The sequence below is a fragment of the Mercenaria mercenaria genome, chromosome 16, assembly GCF_021730395.1.
Source record: "Mercenaria mercenaria strain notata chromosome 16, MADL_Memer_1, whole genome shotgun sequence".
NCBI classification, from domain to species: Eukaryota; Metazoa; Mollusca; class Bivalvia; order Venerida; family Veneridae; genus Mercenaria; species Mercenaria mercenaria.
In genome coordinates this window covers 27,327,980-27,333,979 of record NC_069376.1, presented here as the reverse complement: position 1 = coordinate 27,333,979, position 6,000 = coordinate 27,327,980, and the positions used below count along the sequence as shown (strand labels likewise).

The 6,000-nt window shown below is 34.1% G+C and overlaps 1 protein-coding gene across 2 annotated transcripts in view; it reads left to right on the top strand.

The window, feature by feature from the left end:
• The window catches only part of LOC123541519 (unconventional myosin-VIIa-like), a 57,429-nt gene continuing 51,429 nt past the window's right edge, over positions 1-6,000 (top strand). The window contains exons 1-2 of one of the 2 annotated variants that reach the window (XM_053526480.1): positions 1-135; positions 5,464-5,617. The gene's annotated coding sequence lies outside the window, so the exon portion shown is untranslated. Of the gene's footprint in view, positions 136-5,364; positions 5,618-6,000 lie in introns of those variants that run through there. The other variant, XM_053526481.1, reaches the window with a different exon arrangement.

Below are 6,000 nucleotides of genomic sequence, written 5' to 3'. Positions count from 1 at the left end.
TGAAGGGGAAGTTTTAAAATCGGCACCGTTGCAAAAATTCGCAGATCAACTTTTATTCTGAATTGTTATTGGAAATGATATGATTTGTGACTGAAAAGAAACGATAGACACACGCGCAGTCAAGCACAAGTTAAAGTAAGTATGAACGTTTAAGGTAATATAAATTTCAATCAGTGGATATTATGGTTTAATAATTTTCGGATATGCACCATTTCGGATGGTGAACTGCACATATTAGGTTGCGAAGTTACACGGACGTTAAGTTGTCAAGCAAAGTTCAGTTTGTGTATTTTCTTATTTTTATTACATGCTTGTAATAAGCCTTGATATGGAATAAACTTTGAATGAACTTTGAGCAAATTGGAAGCAGGTCTGATAACGTTCTTAGGAAGACACAGGCTAAGGCGCCTGTGAGGGGTCCAGTACGGTTATCAAAATACTTGTACTGTTATTACCAGTGTATTCGATAATTGCCAGGGGAAAGCTTAATAAGTTGCCATAAAGTTGCCATTTTTACATATTAGAAAATAATTATTTCCGTAAATATATATTTGTTAGAAGGCAGTGGCTACGAGATTGGTTGGAGACACGGTATTGAACATGAAATTTTATCAGCGGTTTTCGTTAGTCACTGTTTACTTGAGCCATGAAACGAATTTAGCAATTTATGTTCACGATCCAAATTAAAAATATTAATTTTAAGCCTTTATTAAAGTTTATTATTTTAATACTTCAGTCCTGAGAAAAACGCAAAATTGATTACACACAAATGACTAATTATTATTAATAATTTGTCAAATTCACGATCATGTTTTTCTCAGGGTTGAAAGGTTATAAAATATTTCTGTATCCCACCACTTGCAATGTATTCAAAACTGCCAAAAAAAGAACAATAGCAAACTTTTGAAATTATCACTTGTTTTTGCTATTCCCAGTTCCCTCTCTGCAAAACCATTCAAGTATTTGTATTGATTACCGGACCTCTAGACAGCCCTTCAAAAGAATTAAATATAGCAGTGTAGGATCGGAATATCTTTCACAGGCACCAGAATATTGATGCAGGAAGTAAAATCTGGTGTTCAAGAGTTGGAGATAATTTTGATCTTACTTGTGAAACAAGCACAGTATCTTTATTTCACACCTTTTACTGGTTTTAACAAATGAAAGTATTTCATCTACATAACATCCCCCTGAACATAACATTCCAGCATAACTTTATGATTTTGGTGCAACTGTTATGTCACAAGTGAACTTAGCCATTGTGATTACTTTGATAGAAAACCAGTTTTGAAGTATTTATGAAAGATAAGTTATTAGCTCATCTGATTTTTTGAGAAAAAAAATGATGAGTTATTGTCATCACTTGATGTGTCTGTGTCGGCGTTGCCTGGTTAAGTTTTATGTTTAGGTCAGCTTTTCTCCTAAACTATCAATGATATTGCTTTCAAACTTGCAACACTTGTTCATCATCATTAGCTGACTCTGTACAGGGAGAAACAACTCCATCCTGCTTTTTGCAAGAATTATGGCCCCTTTTGGACTTTTGATTCCATACCTCATGTTTTTATTTCGATGTAAATGAGATGTGAAACCAAAATTTGTAGTCCTGTTTTGCGCCATATAACCCATACTGTGTTGGTGCGCCGTAAAACCCAATAAATGAATAAATAAATAAGTTTTATGTTTAGGTCAACTTTTCTCCTTAACTATTAAAGCTATTGCTTTGAAATTTGCAACACTTGTTCACCATCAAAAGCTGACACTGTACAGCTAGAAACATAACTCCTTCCTCCTTTTTGCAAGAATTATGGCCCCTTTTGGACTTAGAATTTTAATCAGATTTCTTGGTTAAGTTTTGTGTTTAGGTCAGCTTTTCTCCTAAACTATCAAAGCTGTTGCTTTAAAACTTGCAACACTTGTTCACCATCAAAAGCTGACTCTGTACAGCAAGAAACATAACTCCATCCTGCTTTTTGCAAGAATTATGACCCCTTTTGGACTTAGAAAATATCAGATTTCTTGATTAAGTTTTGCGTTTACGTCAACTTTCCTCCTTTACGGTCAAAGCTATTGCTTTAAAACTTGGAGCATTTAGTCGCCATTAAAAGCTGACACTGCACAGCAAGTACCGTATCTCTGCATTGCTTTTTACAAGAATAATGGCCCCTTTTGGACTTAGAAAATCATGGGTCGGTCAATATTTCTATTATACAGAGACAAAAAAGTCAGATGAGGGTCTGCACCAGCAAGGCGGCGCTCTTGTTTTAATTTACAGTATACTGTCCTTAAAATGATTTGCAACAGTTCCGGAAAAGGGAAAGTAGTTCTACGGTTACAGACACTAGAGAAGTTGCTTAGGTAGAAAAAAATATTCACAGTTTTAATGATATTTTTGTGCTGTGATGTATACACTATACAGTAACTACAGACAGAAAAGCCTACGGTTTTCCCTTAGCACCGCTGTTGCTTTCTGGTTAAAGTCAGCCTTATCTGAGCCGTACCATGAGAAAACCAACATAGTGCATTTGCGACCAGCATGGATCCAGACCAGCCTGCGCATCCGCGCAGTCTGGTCAGGATCCATGTGCATCCACACAGTCTGGTCAGGATCCATGCTGTTCGCTTTCAAAGCCTATTGCAACTAGAGAAACCGTTAGACTGTGCGGATGCCCAGGCTGGTCTGGATCCATGCTGGTCGCAAATGCACTATGTTGGTTTTCTCATGGAATGGCTCATCTTATTTTTTTAACTACAGCACCTATTACTAGAACTATAGGGAGAGGTGAAATTTGATTGACGCATATGAGAAAGGGCATTGCCTAGTAGTTTCCTGGGGTAGATAGCTTCTCAGTTTAACTGTTCCTTCCTTACTTTGGCCCTGTAATCATCAAACCTTGATTGGTCTTGTGATTAAAAGTCTGGTACAATTAAAGGTCAAGGTGCACCTAGAGTCTTCCTCTGCAACAAAAGCTGAAAAGTTGCCATATGACCTACATTTTTGTCTGTGTGTCATAAAACCCAACAAAAAAAGATTAAATAAAAGAAAATAAATATAAAAAAAACTGATCATGATGATATATAACCTTTATACTCTATAAGTCTTTTTTTTTAGCCAGTTTATTGTACAGTCATTATCAGATGCTTACCATTGTGTTAAGGGATTTACCAAGTATGCATAATCTCAACCAAAGTAATAATGATAATAATAACAATAGTATTGTTAGTAATGTAGGTTATGTATATATTTCCTGTCACTTTTATTTTTGGATTCCATAGGGTGTAAAAACATTTTTTTTTTCTGGTATCCCGACCTACCCTAAATTTTTGGCCCAACTTTTTTTCAACTTTTTATACAAAAAGTTGCAAAACTGCACTTTTTATGCTTTAAAGATGTTACTCTTTGATCCACCAAATCCGTAAACAGGTTTTTCATGAATTTCAAATCCAGTTATAAATTACTCTAAAGTACTTACATTATCAAGTTGGAGAACTCTTGCTTGAAATTAATTCAAATGATGGCCCTTAGTTATAAATGCTTATACACATTGTCGTTGTTATAATAGATTTTTAATTTGTAATAAATTGTAAGAAAATGGCTCATTTATGTAAGTCTTGCCAAATTATGGCCCTTATTTGACTAAGAAGTTGTTGAATAGGTGAGTGCGCTGTCATATGGAAAGCTGATTTCAAAATTACTTAATATAAGCAAATAATTCTCCGGTGCTAACTTAAAAAGATATGTTGAAAGTTTGATAACAATCCACATAAAGAAACACCATTTTTATAAAAACACTGGTTGATAATCACATGAACCTAAAATTTGACTAAATCTTCATGAAACTTTTCTTGTCTTAGAAATAATGTAATCAGGTAAGCGAATTAGGACCATTGTGATGCTCTTTTATTTTTGAATATTATACATGTTTGTGCCTTGTTCTGAGGTCAGGCAGTTGTTATTATATTGTATCCCCCTTTAATAATTTATTACGACACACATTTTTGCTTTTAAAGTCTGGATGATAACCTAAAGATTGATTTATGATAGCCTTATTTTGATTTTGAAATAAATATTTCTTTTTTTGTTATTTACTTAATATAGTTTGACTCATGTGCTATAAAAAGAGATTTTCATGACTTTGTCTGTTTGTCGACCCGGAATAAAGCCTTTCTTTTATTTATACAAGCTGTTGAAATGTATAGAAAAAGGTACTGCCGGTACACACACAGCAAAGAAATTTAAACCTGTCATTGAACCAAGGTTTATTTTATGAGGACAGTAATTCAGGATTTCAGGGGTGTAGCCAACTGAAATAAATGTGAAAAAAAAAAAAAATATTTGCAAGCACAAATAAAAATTCTATGGTGCATTTTGACATATATTTGAAGATATATTCTCATCCATTTCCACATTGTTAACCTTTACCCTGCTAAATTTCTAAAATGGACTGGTCCATCATTCAATTTGGGCAGCACCACTTATTATTCAAAGGGGTGTTTAATACTGAAAATTTACTGACTGAATAGTGAACAATGCAGACCATGTGCAGGCTGATCTGGGTCTGTACTGGTCGCAAAGGCAAATTAAACCACTTGCCGCCAGCAGTCTACAGGTTTTAAAGAAGCTACGTGTACACCTCTGGATTTATCGGTTTTAAACCTTACATAATAAGAACACTAGGTCATCAGCTTATCACATACCAATCCATATATTTCTGCATGTACTACTTCCTACAGTACAAGTGTTAGAGGGAATTAAGTACTATGAAATAATTTAATTCCTTTCACATAAAATGACATGGTTTTGTTGCCCCCCCCCCCAACACACACACACACACACCCCACTCACGCCCCCCAAAAAGCTACTGATGACAAAGTGCATGTATTGGGTTTGTTTCCAATGTAATTTATTATTGATTTACTTAACCGTGAAACCACCAATTTTAATCCGCCACTAATGATAAACATTTCTCATTATGCCATTTACGTAAAATGGGTACAATGTTTTATAATGAAATATGAGTGTGTAAAAGGTAAGACTTATTTTCAGTCTCTCTAGATCACGTTCTTCTGCTAGTCATAGTGTGTTCAGGCATGCATGTCGGTATAAAACTGTTTCAATGATATTTTTCAACCTGGATACCCGTATATCGGTTACATGTATTGAAAGCTGTCAGCTTTTAATAAATTTTCATCGGAAATAAGTTTCATATGTTGACTTTGTTGAATTATTCTTAATTTCTGCATCAGAAAATTTTCCGTTTTTTTTTTAAATTGGATTTTTCTTGTTTTCAACCATTCAGAAGGTAAAACGTAAATACTTGATTGACGAAATTAATTGTGCTTGAAACAGATGGATGTTTACAGTGAGCTTAACCACACAATAGGTTTAACCCTTGTTTATATGTGAAGTTAAAGATAGATAAAATTAAACATTTAAAGTGTTATCATCTACTTCTTTCACAGGTATCGGTGACTGCCTTGATTGTCTTCACTTCCTGGTACTGTGTAATTAGGTTTCTTGTGACCTTATTTAAACTGCTGTTTAAAATCGCTGGTATTGGATCTTAATTATACTTTGTGTTGGATTTAAATCAACAAGGATCGACTTATATGAAAGGTAATTTTTATACTTGAAAAAAAAAAATAGGCCTAAAAAAAAAAAGATTGTTTGTTTCTGGTAACATGTTAAAATAAATTAGGGTTGTTAAAAAGTTGAAAAAAATTTCTCCAAGGCCATAAAAACATTTAGGGTTGGGCCAAAAATTTAGGGTAGGTCATGATACTGAAAACAATTTTTTTTTTAGGCCTTGTTTTAATTTTATAGAGGAATACAGTCAAACCTGTGTTAAGCAGCCTGTCAAGGGAGCAACACAATCTGGCTATCTGGCTGCTTAAGGCAGGTGGTTGTTTAACACAGGTGGCTGCTAAAGCAGGTACAACTGTATTACGTATAAATAAGCTAATTAGTAACTTTTACAGTTACATTTAACATATTTCTGT